This window comes from Antechinus flavipes, chromosome 2 (genome assembly GCF_016432865.1).
Source record: "Antechinus flavipes isolate AdamAnt ecotype Samford, QLD, Australia chromosome 2, AdamAnt_v2, whole genome shotgun sequence".
Taxonomy (NCBI): domain Eukaryota; kingdom Metazoa; phylum Chordata; class Mammalia; order Dasyuromorphia; family Dasyuridae; genus Antechinus; species Antechinus flavipes.
Genome location: NC_067399.1, coordinates 648,044,345 through 648,059,328, shown reverse-complemented (window position 1 = coordinate 648,059,328; position 14,984 = coordinate 648,044,345).

Here is a 14,984-nt window from a genome sequence, read left to right as displayed (position 1 = left end):
ATCTTCAAATTTTCTATAGACAAAAAACTGTTGTCTAAAAAACAATGATTTCTTATAAAAACCTTTGTGTTCCAGGGAAGTTCTCTAGCTTGCACTGATACCTTTGGAGACTAATTGTCATCCAATATATTGACTATCCCCCCCAATATTCATAAATTTGGTGAGCGTGCCATCTATGTCTTTATCTGAGTCAAACTGATCCCTAGTACATTCAACAGATTACCACCCATCTTACTGAACCCCATCTACTCTTTGAGTCCAGGAATCCAAACAGTCCCATCAAATTCCACTGATATCTAGTACCTATTCTCCACCTTTTGTTGCTGAATTATATTTTAAACAGTATATTTACTTCCCAAAAGAAAAACGAGACAGTCCTTTAGAATTCCAAGTACTCAGAGCAATCAGGGTCCTGATACTATTTACCAATTTTTAATGGCTAATATTTTTAGTCTGGAAACTTCATGAATTAACTTCCTATTGTATTCTTTAATAATAATTGCAATATCAAGGTTAATTGAATATATGTGTATATGTACACTCATGTGTGAGCACATATATATATGTACATGTATGTATATGTATAAATGTATTATTGTTGTATCTGCTATCGGACTTCTCTGAAATGCTGCTGCTTCTTTTATCTTCCATAGTTCATGTCTGTGTCTAGTGATTCTTTTACTTTAAAGGGAGAATTTTTGTTCTTTTGTGACTTTGCCTGGTCAATATGCCTGGGAATTACCACCAGATTAAAATATAATGAAGAAATGTTTTAACAAAATACAAACAAATAAAACAGAAATAATTAATTTGTGGTTTTCTAAGTTATTACTCGGCTTGCAGAGATTCAGTTCTCTTCAAGTCATCATCACTATTGCAGAAGATAATATTTTAGCTGAATTTTAAAATATTTGGAAAGCCAAAAGTCAAAAGAGGAAGAAAATGCCAGAGATGGAAAATGATGTGAGTGAAGTCACAGAAGCGGAAAATCTTGCATGTACAGGAGAAGTATTGATTTAAAACTTAAGAGTCACCTTGGGTATCAATTAGTCCAATCCCTTCACTTTGTAGATGAGGAAACTGAGGTCCAGAATGATTAACTGATTTATTCAACATCATAGAGATCCAGGAAGCATCAGGGCCCAGATTTAAACCCAAATCCTCTTATTCCAAATTTTACCACAATAGCAAATCATCCGATTTGGCTGAAACACAGGCTTCATAGAAGAGAATATTACAATATAACTTTTGAAAAGTACCTTAGCAACACATTGTGAGGGGACCTCAGCTCATACCTCCTAATTTCTTATCTGATTGAATTATAGTGAAACTTTTTTGACTTTTGTACTATCTCCCCGCAGGCCCTGGGAATATCTTCCCAGATATTCTTCTCTTTCCTCCTCTCTTCAGCTTTTTTTTGAATATTTTCTCCCCTTAAATTGAAAGCTCCCTGAAGGCAAGAATCATCTTTTATTATTCATATCTAGCATTTATAATATATAGTGTTTTCTCTTTAATAGCTGACTTTCAAGTAGTATGAAAGTCTAGAAGGGGCTTGTGGTCTGTGAACAGACTCTAATTTTGTGAGCCTAGACAAATTATTTCAATTCTCAGTGCATCTAAAGCATGTCCCCAAAAATATTTCTCTCACTCATATTACCCCTACTAATGAAATTACAAATGTATTCCCCTTGACATCCTCTCCCAAGTTGCCGAGACTAAGCACTCAAATTTTTAAAAATCCCTCTGTCATAGTTCATATAAATATCAATGTTGAGCTTTGAACTCAGATCTCCCTGGTCAAAGCTCCAATTCTTCCACATTGCCAGTGGAGGTGCTCTAATTATGACTTTTAATCTAGGTATAGATCAAGACAGGTTTTCTCTAAAACTTCTGCTCAATTTTAGACAGTACATTAAGGTTTCTAAAGTGCCTTATAACTATTTTTTTGATCCTCGCAACAACCCTATGATTATTCCCATTTTACAGAATAGAAAACTGAGCCAAACTGTGGTTGAGTACCTTTCCCAGGATGACAAAGCTAGGAAGTATCTAGATTGGGATTTGAACCACAGTCTTCCTAACTCCATCCTTAACACTCATACATTTTGCCTCCTAACTGATCGCTTATATTTGTTGGAAAAAAATAGTTATTGTTTTTGTTTATTTTTTAGAGGACAGCTATCAGTATGCTACTTGTCATAGAGATCAAGAAGGACTTATCCTTATCCCAAAGGTTGGCTACTCTAAGCTTGCCTTGAAACAGGAGTCTCTGGAGACCAACCAGCCCCATCATTGCACATAGTGAATGGACTGGAAAGCCAGATGGTAATCTAATTTCAGCATGCTGGTTTGCTGATGAATTTTCATATACAGTATTTAGTTAGTTTACCCAGCCTTCTGTGCACGGGAGAAAGGGCTGTGGGAAGAAGTCAATTCTAAGTTGAGTTCATGAATGACAACATTTGGGATCAGGCAGTGGGTGGAATAGTGAGGGAAGATGCTGTGGCTAAAAGGGAGAGAATACAGGTGGTGATCAGCAGTGAATATGGAGGCAAAAATGAATCCCAGCTGCCTCCCATAGCTGTGGTATAACATAACTGAAAGGGACCTTGAAGGTCATGTACTTCAACACCTCTTCCCATAATATGGGGGAGGAGATAAGGAACATAGGGAGAAAGAGACTTAGTTAAAAACACGAATCCAGTCATTGAGCCAAGGGAAATTGGTCCCTACATCTAGACCTGTCTCTTTCCATTGTATTTCATTGGAATCTCTCTAGGAAATGTCTCAATCACTATCAACCCAAGAAGAAGTTTGAAAGAGGGAGAATGAGTGAGATATTTGAGTGAGAGGACATAGGGTAATGAGCTGTGAATGAGCTATTTAAGGACAAGATATAGAGGAAACTAAAGAATAGGGACATATAATCACTAGATTTACTATATTTGGGGATGAAAACAAAAGACTAATGGGGAAGGCAAAGCCTTCCTCCTCCTTCATCAAACTTTCTTGCTATCGCCAGTCAAAAGCACTCCTTCACTCTTCAAACTTCCCTCAAAAATCATGTCTTTCCTTTGCCTCCTTTACTAAGCTCATCTGTTTAAACATTATGTCTCTCCAAGTAGAATGTAAACTCCTTGAAGGAAGGATTGCATAAATTTTTAAGCTTTATATTCCAAACTCTCAGCACAGTGCTTTATAGATAATAGATGCTCAATAAATAGTGTTGATCTTGAAGTCCAAGCCCTTGCATTAATACAATTAAGGCATGATATCTTTGCTTTATATGAGGCAACTTAAGTTCAGAACAATGGTGACATTTAATGTCTTTTAGTCAATATGAATTGGGTCCGGCATTCAAACCCAGGTTTTCAGAATTCTACCAAAATTCCATTTCCACTAGACCATAGTAATTGAAGTCTAGAGAGAAACATGAGCTTTCTGAAAGTAATATTGAGAATAAAAGAAAAAGAGAGGACTAGGGAAATTACAACAGAACCACAATAGGAAGTGGATCTGTGAGTAAATAAACCAATTATTTAAAATTCAAACAGAAGTCATTGGTTTAATTTCCTTTCCTGTTAAAAGGTTGTTTTTATTTTTGTGTGTATGCACAAGGAGAATTAATCATGTTCCTGATGGACACACTTTCTACACACACTAGTCTTGGAAGCCTTTATTTCATTCTGAGAGATGGGACACTGAGATAGGGAGAGGGAAAATGTTCAATAATTACAAAAGTTAGGTCTGTTTATAGAATTCAAATGAGAACTATTATATCATAATAATAACCACAGACCCAAATATATATATATATGGACAATATAAAAAATATGGACAACAAACAAAATGAACCAGTTCTCCTAATTTAAGATAGCTAATTTGATATCATATATACCACTGAAGCTTGAAAAGAGACCCATGAATGGCATATGGTTTTGGTGCCATAATGAAAAGAAGCAGGATAGGTAAAAATAGGGGAAGTTAGCAATCTGTATTAAAAAGATATAGTCATTTGAGGAAATCCTATATTCAGAATGTGGATTCATAGTGGAGAACATTTGGATAAAAATCAATATTGACAGAAACAGTAGGTTTTTTTTTTTATTTGTTTTTTTCTTTTACTATGGACCATCTCTCAACAGTAGGAAATACATGAAAAGGATGGAGTTCAGAAAGCAGATCACATGGTCACAGGGACATATTATAACAAGTATTAGGGGTCCACACTTATTCAGATAATTGCTGGTATTCATTCTCTCTCTCTCTCTCTTGTCTCTCCTCTCCTCTCCTCTCCTCTCTTCTCCTCTTCTCTTCTCTCTTCTCTTCTGTCTTATATTTCTTCTGTCTCTCTGATGTATATATATGTACACATACGTGTGTGTGTGTATAAAAATGATTGAAGAAAGGCGAAATGAACTCATATGTACAAAGATATTTACAGCAGCTATCTTAGTGATAGTACTCATCAATTGGGAAAGGGTTTAACAAGTTATGGCATATGAAGACAATAGAATTCTATTGTACTGAAAGAAATGATAAAGGTAATAGATTCAGAGGTACCTGGGAAGACTCACATAAACTGAAGTGAGGAGAACCAGGAGAACAATTTTTGCAATAACAGCATTTGTAAAGGCAAATACCTTTGAAAAACATAAGAAATCTGTTCAACAAAATGACCAACAACAATTCCAGAGCTCTTATGATAAAAGAGACTATACACTTCCTCATAAAAAGGTGGTTGACTTAGAATAGAAATTGAAGTGTGTGTGTGTGTGTGTGTGTGTGTGTGTGTGTGTGTATGTGTGTTGGGGCAGAGGGAAGGATCGTAACTAATAAGATCATTTGTTTTGCTTGACTATACGTATCTGTAACATGCTTTGTTTTTCTTGCTTTCTACATGGCTATGAGAGAGGAAGGGAAGCAGAGAGAATTCAAAAATGAAAATAGAATCAAATTGATTTTTTTAAAGAGATGCCTGAGAACCAAAGGACAAATATACTGATTTTGTTTTAAAAGATGAGAAGAAAAGCTGCAAAAATTTATGCCAGTGAGTTTGACTACAGTTCCTAAAAATAGATTAGGCTATATTTTTTAAATCTACTAAAGTGAATATCAAGAAAATAAAGCAGTAATGGCAAATATCAGCATAGCTTTATTAAAAACATGTCATGCCAGACTAACCTTGTTTCCATTTTTGACAGAGTAAATGAAGCATTAGATAGAGGGAACAGTGTAAATATATTTTACCAGTGATAGATTTTTTTATAAAGTCTATCATGTTCTTCTTGTGGAAAAGATGGTGAGCTGTGGACTAAGTAGTAGTTTATTTTCATGGATATGAGACTTGTTGTGTACCTAGTCCATAGCCTAGTCATTGATGATTCAACATCTTCTTAAAAGGATGACTTTTGGGGGGCTGGGCTTTGTGCTGTCTAACATGTTTGTCAATGACTTGGAAAGAAGAAATGTTTCTTGAATTGGAAGATGACAGGAATTAGAATGGATAGGCTCCCAACAGATCTCAAGAGAATAAATGACTGATTTTTTAAGATAAATTTTAATAGGAATAAATGCAAAGCTGTATACTGATTTTAAAAATCAACTTAAGAAGTACAGAAATGTGGAGACATAGCTAAAAACCTATTTTAATGAAAAATATCTGGAAGTTGTACCAAACACAAGCTCAAACTTTCAACAATGTGATAAAAACAATTCACAAAATGGAGTAAAACGTGTTTAATTAAGATAGTGAGAGTTTCCAGGGGAGAGGGGATGGGAGAATGATGTTGTCTACTGCGCTCTACCTGGTTTAGACTACATAAGGACTATTGTGTTCTGCTTTGAGTATCCCCTTTTAGGAAGGACATTGATAAATGAGAGGGAACTGGAGTATCTAGAAGATGATGACTACTACCTGGAGATTACACCATATAAACAATGAGTTGAAATGACAGCTAAAGAAAACAAGACTTTGAAGGGAATCTGGCAGTTATCTTCAAAAATTTGAAGGGTTGACATGTTAAAAAAAAAAAAAAAGGATTGTTCCTCAACTGCTAAACTGGAAACAACATATATAAGTTGAAAGATGCAGATGGTCTTAAAATATTCCTAATAAGTAGAGCTATCCAAAGTGAAAAGAATGAACTTGATTCCTCCTAATTCAAAGCCTTCAGGTAAAAGCTGGATAGCCATTTTTTAAACTATGTTGCAGAAAATATTCATGTTCAGTTTGGAGCTGGACTAATGGCCTGTGAAGTTCCTTCCAAATTTGAGAATGAAATTCGGGGGTGACTGTGACTGCTTAGTCTCTAACAGAAAATATTAACTTCTTACCATTATCTTTAAGGCCTGCCGCATTCTTTCTCTATTTTCCATTTTCCATTTTCACTTCATAGTGTCTTCTTTCAGGCACTGTTCTCTTTATTCAAAGAGAAATCCTTGCTGTTCCCATATAAATTATAGTATTTCCCCTCTTTGGGTTATTATATAGGTCAGTCTTCTCAATGCCTATTGTGCTTTATCTTCTACATTCACTTTATTTTTCCTTTGTCCCTTTCATCCCTTACCTTATGTAATATCTATGATTATGTTATATGCTGCACCCCAGTAGAATATTAGATGATTAGGAAGAGATATTCTCTAATTTTATTCCTTGTGTTCTCATTGCAATAATTTTTTTTCTGCTTGTAGTAGCAGCAGTAACAGTGGTAGTAGCAGTATCAGTAATAGCAGCAGCAGCAGAAGCAATAGTAGTAGTAGTAGTAGTAGTAGTAGTAATAGTAGCTGTAGTAGTAGCAGTAGTAGTAGAAGCAGAAACAGCAACAACAGTAGTAGTAGTAATAGTGGTATTAGTGGTAACAGCAGCAGTAATAATAGTGGCATTTATATTACTCTTTATTTGCAAAGAACCTTACCTCATTTTATCTTCATAACAACTTTGGAAGGTAGGTATCATTATTTTCCCTATTTTATATATGAGGAAACTAAAGCAGAGATTGAAATACTCGCTCAGAATCACACATCTTTAACATGTCTGAGGTGAGATTTGAATTCAAGTTATTTTGACTCCAGGACTAGTACTGTATTTATTAAGTCACTTTAATCAATGTTAATCATGTTGATTGAATTGGATAGGTCAGAATATGTTTTCTTCTCAGTCTCTTATATTAACCAGAATCTTCTTGTTTTTGTATAATCTATCAACAAGTATTGGTACCTACTAAATTTCAGGTATTCTACTAATACTACTTATTACTAATAATACTAATACTAATTAGTAATACTACTAATGAGAATAAAATTACAAAGAATGACATAATCCTTATACATATGAAGGGTTCACATTCTTTAAAAAACAAAATTACAACTAAATCTCTGGGAAAGATAATCATGCTTCTAAGATATCCACTTTAAAACCAGGGAGTAACAAGAGCCAGGAAAATCTAAGAAGATATCTCAGACCTTGCCTGGGCTTAGAGAAATTAACTTTATAGAGAAGAAAAAAGCCATCCAAATCATACAACCACTACCACTCCCATTTTTGGATTTATATACACAATACCAAAGTAACTGAAGAAATAACAATTGATTTCATAAAGCTGAGTGAAACAGGAAAGTGTCTGCATTGTTCTCTTAATACAATATGATGCAACAAGGGAGGATTCTACCATTTCCAAAGCAGTGGAGGGAGGGGAAAAAGAAAAAGAAAAGGGAAAAATAATATAAAATCCCTGTTCTCATAGAGTTTATCATCTAGAGGTTAACTAAGACTTGAAGAGAAATAACTAGAATACAAACTGTGGTTAAACAGTGAGCGAGGAGGACTGTTTTGTTATGGTTGAAAGATTGCTACCAGCTTCTATAAAGAGAGTGCTTGAAAACAGTAATTCAGGTGAGACTTGGGTTGAAATTAGCAGGTGTGTGAGATTTGGTGGATAAAAAAGTAACTGAGAGGCAAGTGTATAAATTCAATCTGATTTAGAGAAAAGAGTCAACAGTTACTAAAGGATCTACTACATAATAGGCAATCAGCTAGGTGCTAAGGATTTAAAAGTGAAAAATTACCCTGTCTCTCTTTTCAAGTAGCTTACATTTCATTAGTGGAATACAACATTAATCCATATAATGAGGAAAGGGCAGAAGGACACTCCAAGAATACACTTCTGTTGCAATGTCCAATTGGAAAAGTCTTGTTCTACATGAAGCTTTCATTGGTGATCAAAGGAGAGAACAATGAATTTGGGGGTCAAGCCAATAGCATTAACAAAAAACATTTGCTTCTTGCCAGACCTTTCCCTGGAAACTCAAGAAAATACACAGTTTGTCTTCCACTGAAAGAGTGAGAGCAGAATATCAATACAAACAGATCACAGTAAAGATTGAATATGAGGAGAGAAAGGAGGATCCAAAGGATTTTCAGAAGAGAATTCATTTCAGCAGAGAGAAAGAAGGAAGGTTTCAAGGAGAAGGTAACAACATGAATTGAACTTGGAAGGAATGTAAGAATTCTAAGAGAGGAAGAGGAAGAGAGAATATATTGTAGGCATATGTAGCAGTGTGGGCATAGCCACAGAAGCAAGAAATTTAATATCAAATACAGGGAACATTCCTAATTGGAAGTAATATAAAACAAGAGTTGGAACCAGATTGTGCAGGTCCTTAATTACCAGCTTCAGTAGCTTGCATTTTGTCCTAAAGGCAACAGAAAGTCTCTGAAGGCTTTTGAACAAGAGAATAATATGGTCAGAAATATTTCTTAGGAAAAAATGTTTATCAGCTGTGTAAGGATGGGTTGAGGAGAAAGCTTGAATCCTGGCTTGGGAAATGTCTCAGGTCCTGAGGCCAGAAAGATCATGTCATGTGAGGACAGCCCTCAACATGACCTTTGGCATAAGGATGAGATGCATTAGTGAGAGTTCCATTGTTTAGCTGCAATGACAAAGCCACCAGGCTTTGCCACTGTTTCCCACTCTCTCTGGGAAATGAGCATCTATATCCCTGGCGTCTTCCCTTATTGCTTTCCTTGTGCCTCTGGATCAAAGTCCAGTCATTTGAGAATTCAACACAATGACAAACCCACCATCCTCCTTTGTCAGGCTACAAACACGATTTGAGATAAGATCATGTTGATATTCACTGGTTGGGGGAGCAGAGAGAGAGCTTTTGCCAGTTTTGGTGCTTTCTGTTATTAATATTCAGTTAAGTTTGAAGAAAGTAATTATATTCCATTCATTCTTCACCAGCTGGTATTTACTTCATCCTCCATCAGGCATCAACAGAGCATGGGGCTGCAAGACAGAAATATTACTCTGGCAAGCATAAATATTTCATTTTTCACACCACAAATGCGTTGATGATTTATTAATTAGCCTAAAGGCCTGCTGCTTCTGCATAACTGAGGAGGAAAACAATTACGCTTTGCTCTGACGACTAAGAGCATATAAGACCCTCCCCTCAGTAACTCTGCTATGGCCAGCAGCAGATCGAAACCCTAGGAAACAGCTTCTTGAAGGCCCAGACCCAAATTATTACTATAAACAGCAGATATTTATTTATTATCCCTCAGCCCAGCCTTTGTGACAAGTGCTGCAGAATGCCAAATCAAGTTACGCAGGCTTAGGTTTATAGGCCTTTCCTGGGACCAGATTCTGACTTATGAGTTGTGGGGCAGCTGAGAAACATCTTATTCTTCTTTGTACCTCCATGCCTTCCATATCACACACACACACACACACACACACACACACACACACACACACACACACATCTCCACAGTACCCCAGCACAGTGTTTCATACATGGTAGATGCTCAATATCCATTTGTTGATCTGAACTGAATGACAGGACTGGTGTAGACAGAAGTCTGAATCACCCAAATTAACTAATTTAATCATTTCTTCACTTGCCTTGGTGCTGTGTATAGGAGGGTGAGGGAGGGAATAAAAGCATAATTTAAAAGACTTTTCTCTTCTCCCATGAAGTTAACATCAATCAGTCCAGAAAAGATCTGAAATAATAAGGGAGAAGGAAAGGGGAGAAAGGCAGGAAGGAATGAAAGAAAGCAGGAAAGAAGGAAGGAAGGAAGGAAGGAAGGAAGGAAGGAAGGAAGGAAGGAAGGAAGGAAGGAAGGAAGGAAGGAAGGAAGGAAGGAAGGAAGGAAGGAAGGAAGGAAGGAAGGAAAGAAAAAAGAGGAAGAGGGAGAGAGAAAGGAAGGAGGAAGAGGGAAGGAAAGAAGGGAGGAGGGAGGGAAGCAAGAAAAGAGGGAGGGAAGGAAGGAGCAAAAGAAGGAAGGAAGGAAAAAGGAAAAGGAGGGAAAAAAGAAAGAGAAAGAGAGGAACCAAATATTTATTATGTGCCTATCACAATCCAGGCATTGTTTTAAGCATTTTACCAATATTATTTCATTTGATAAGAATGTCTTTTAGACAAATTCTCCCAGATTTTGAACTATTCAAATTCTATAGTAGACTTCCTGGAAATAATATTATCTTTCCCAGCTCCCCTGAAATGGAACACCAAGTAGCTAGTGGAGCCATGACCCCCAAGGGCACTATCTAAATGGAGAGAAGGAGGGTCAGACAGCTCTGGCCTCAATCATGGTAGTCACAAACCCTACATTTGTGTACTAGGTTGTCTGTGTTATTGCTAACAATATTATGAACAGAGTGAAGAGGCAGAAATATAGATTCATAAAGAGAGCTCTGGACTTGGAGTTAGGAAAATCTGGGTTAATTTTCACCTCTGATATATACTAGCTGTGTGCCCATGGGCAAACCACTCAATCCCAACCAGTCTCAAGAAACTTTCTAGGAGTTATGCATTAAGTCATAAATTGTAACTATCAGTTTTAGTAAAGAAAGTCTCTGAACTGGGAGTTCTTTGGCTGATAAAAGCACAGATTCTTCATTTATTCACACATATATTGAACTCCCTTGAAGGCAGAATGTATTGCAGAAAACACATTGGACCTAGACCTAGGCAAGCTGAGTTGAAGTAGCAGCTCTTCTCTCACTAGTTGTGTAACATTAGATAGATAAATCATTTCATTTCTCTAAGCTGTATTTTTCTCAACTATAATTGGGAAAAATAATACTCACATCACTATCTCATGTACTAACTAGCAGAATCAAATGAAATAATGTATATAAATGCAGTTAAGTAGGATTTTAAGTAGGATACTCCATAGCAAAGTAATTCCCTCTATCAATGCAGATGTATATGTGCTCTCCAACTCCTAAGCTTATAGAATTGCCATGATTCCTGAGAAATAGTCATTCACTTTGTCAGTCCCATAATCACTATGGTATCAGAGGAAATATTTGAACCCAGGTTTTCCTAGCTAAAGGGAAGTTGTTTACTCTAGACTTATGAATCAGTCTTCATTCCATACATTAATCATAATGAACTAGACTTGACTTTTCTTGCTTTCTCTTTCCATTCTGACTCCTTTACTTTGTCTAGGTCTTGTCTTCTACATGATATTAATAATGGATAGAACATTGGATTTGGAGTTGGGAAAATCTGTGCTCAAAAATTCAGGCTCAAGGGCTAGCTTTTAAACAACTATATATATATATATATATATATATATATATATATATATATATATATATATATATATATATATATAATATATATATATATACATATAATAATAATAATAATAGTTTACACAGTAATTGATAAACCAGTAAAGCTCTCAAAGTTATCATTATTATGAATGTAGCCCAATGATGAAGACTGGCCATTTGAGTAAAACTTCTTTTTGGTGGAGAGAAAGAATACTTGAAGAATACCGCATGAGGGGAAGAGTTGGGAAGGGTTGGGAACAAAGACTTTTTGCTTCTTGCTTCCAGATTCCAAAAAAGACCCACATGGTTCTAGTAACCATTCAAGGAGATGCTTTTGGGGTAAGAAAAAGACTTTTAGGTAGAAGCCAACATGTGGAAAAAATGGCACTTTAATCATAGTCCTATATGCAGCTTGCCTAATTAGAGGCTTCAAAAAATTTCCTCTTATGTGAGATCTGGGACTATATTGATTGAGTTGAAATATCTCACTGCTCACTGGAGAATTTATTCACTCTATTGTTTGGTAGGACAGCAAGGTGGTGAAGTGAATAGAGCACTAGGCCTGGAATCAGAAATATCTAAGTTCAAATCAGATATTTCCTAGCTGTATGAGCCTGGGTGAATCACTTAACCTTGTTTGTCTCAGTCTCTTCATCTGTAAAATGAACTAGAGAAGGAAATAATAGACTCTAGTATCTTTACCAAGAAAACTCCAAATGGGTTCACAAAGAATCAGATGACCCTGAACAAAAACTGTGATACTTAACATTTTAATAGATTCTAAAATGCAAAAAAAATGCTTTTAAGACCCCAAAGAATAACACTCTGAATGCAGGATTTAGGGTATCAAGCCATGAGAGGTGGAGGATTTAGGGATTGAGAAGCTTCCATCATTCCTCAATCTTGAGCAGCTCAGTGATGACCTTGAGCTAGCTTCTCATAAGGCCAGTTCCCAGCCTCTTCACCCCAACACAACATTGAGAAGATGTAAGGAAATCAAGTCCTATTACCTGCTTGATTATTGAAATCACCTACCAAATGAGCAGACCACCAATACAAAGTATCACCCAAACCATGCCCACATAGAGATATCAGCAATCTTAGAAATTAGATCGATAGATGGATAGATGGGTGGATGGATAGATACATAGATAGATGTGGATGTGTGTGTGTGTGTGTGTGTGTGTGTGTGTGTGTGTGTATATATGTATGTATTTTATATATGTGTGTATATGTATATACATGTGTGTGTGTGTGTGTGTTTAATTCCTTGCTTTTAGAGATGAGGAAATACTACACAGAAAAGAAGAAATGACTTGCCTAAGGTGACACATGCAGTGAATCCCAACATTTAAACCCCTGGCAATATGTCATAGTGACTATGCCTTTGGGTTTAAATACATCAGTTTATTTTTTATTTTTTTATAATAACTTTTTATTGACAGAACCCATGCCAGGGTAATTTTTTGACAACATTATCCCTTGCACTCCCTTCTGTTCTGATTTTTCCCCTCCCTCCCTCCACTCCCTCCCCTAGATGGCAAGCAGTACTATGTATGTTAAATACGTTGCAGTTAAATAAATCAGTTTAAATCTTACCTTTATTACCTGGTAGTGTGACCTTGAGTAAATAATTCAGTTTCCTGGATTTCAATTTTCTCCATCTGAACAAGAATAGTTCATAAATTTCTCCTGTGATAATTCCTTAAAACAAGTGTTTGAATCTAAAAGTTTTAATATGTTTTAACTACAGTCAGGGTAGCTAGTTGGCACTGAAGTAGGTGGAATGCTGGGCCATGAGTCTAGAAGACTTATCTTCCTGAATTCAAAGCAGTTATCAGATACTGGGTGACTCTGGGCAAGTCACCCCTTTTTTGCCTCAGTTTCTTCCTCTATAAAATGAGCTGGAGAAGGAATGGCAAACCACTCTAGTATCTTTGCCAAGAAAATTCCAGAAGTGGTCACAGAGAGTGAGATACAACTGATACTAGCAGACAACAAACAGCAGTCATTCAACAAGCATTTTAGTAAGTGCCAGGAACTGGTAATATACATACAGGTAGGGAAAAAAAGAGAGTTTTTGTCCTCAAGGATTGTACATTTTAATGAGGGAAGGTGACGTATAGTAGGAAATGGAAAGTTTAAGTGAGGAAGGGGCAAAGCTCAAAAGAGAATGGGGGTAAAGTTGGAGGAATAGACCCCGGAGAGGAATGAAGGATGGATGATCTATAGCCATTCCCCAATAGGGAAGTTCTGGAAAGAATTCATCACTGGGAAAAGTAGGTTCAGTGAATAAAAAGCTATTTGGCTTATTAAAAAAGATCAATACCATTTTTCTCTTTGTCTCAAAATCTTGTTTCCATAAATGGAGTTTTCTTCTGTGGCTATTATATGTCAATCTCAATTACTGATATGAAAAAGAATTATGAGCAGCATTTTCATCAATGACATCATGTTCTCAGAAACCTTGAAGCAAAAAACAAGACTAAAAAATAATTCAATCATTACTAGGTTATTATTTTTAAGTTACAAATATGAAAACTAGAAAGGATTTTATTATTAAATACCTGTATATATTACGTCTTATTTTTGTTTAGAATGTGTTTCTATTTTGTTATAAAACTAATAAATTCTTAACTTTGACTAAAATATGAACTAAAATTATTTGCATTGATGGTTTTGTGAAAAAAGCTATTGTTACTTTTTTTTTTTTTTGCTGCGGCAATTGGGGTTAAGTGACTTGCCCAAAGTCACACAGCTAGGAAGTGGTAAGTGTCTGAGGTCAGATTTGAACTCAGGTCCTCCTGAATTCAAGGCTGGTGCCCTATCTACTGCACCACCTAGCTGCCTTTACTGTTACATTTTTTAAATAAAATGGCAGGACACTGTTATATACAAGTTTACTCCTCAAAATTCCAAATTACTCCCAGGGCCCCTGAAAAAGTTTTAGTTGTAAAGAGAGGGGCAAGAATACATGAAATGAAAAGATCATTATATTGGATTTAGATGGTCCTGGTTTGACTCTTCTGACTTATTCAAGACTCATTCTGGTCCAGTTTTCTTATCAGGAAAATTATGGAGAATGAAGGACATGCAGCTAGTTAAGTTTCTGAGGCAGAAGTTGGACAGAAGTCACCCTCATTCCAAGATCAAGCCCACCTACCTGCCTCTGGGAGAATAATAATTTTTGCAAGAAAAGTATTTCATAAGCCTTAAAACATTTTAGCCAGATGAGTTAATATTATAACTCTCTCCATCGGGTTGAGTAAACAACAAAATTAAAACAATGCCATTTTCTTATTGTTAATAATAATTTAGACAGTCCTCTAAAGTTTTTCAAGTGCTTTATAAATTATCTAATTTATTGTCACAATAACCCTGGAAAATAGCCACTACTGTTATTCCTGT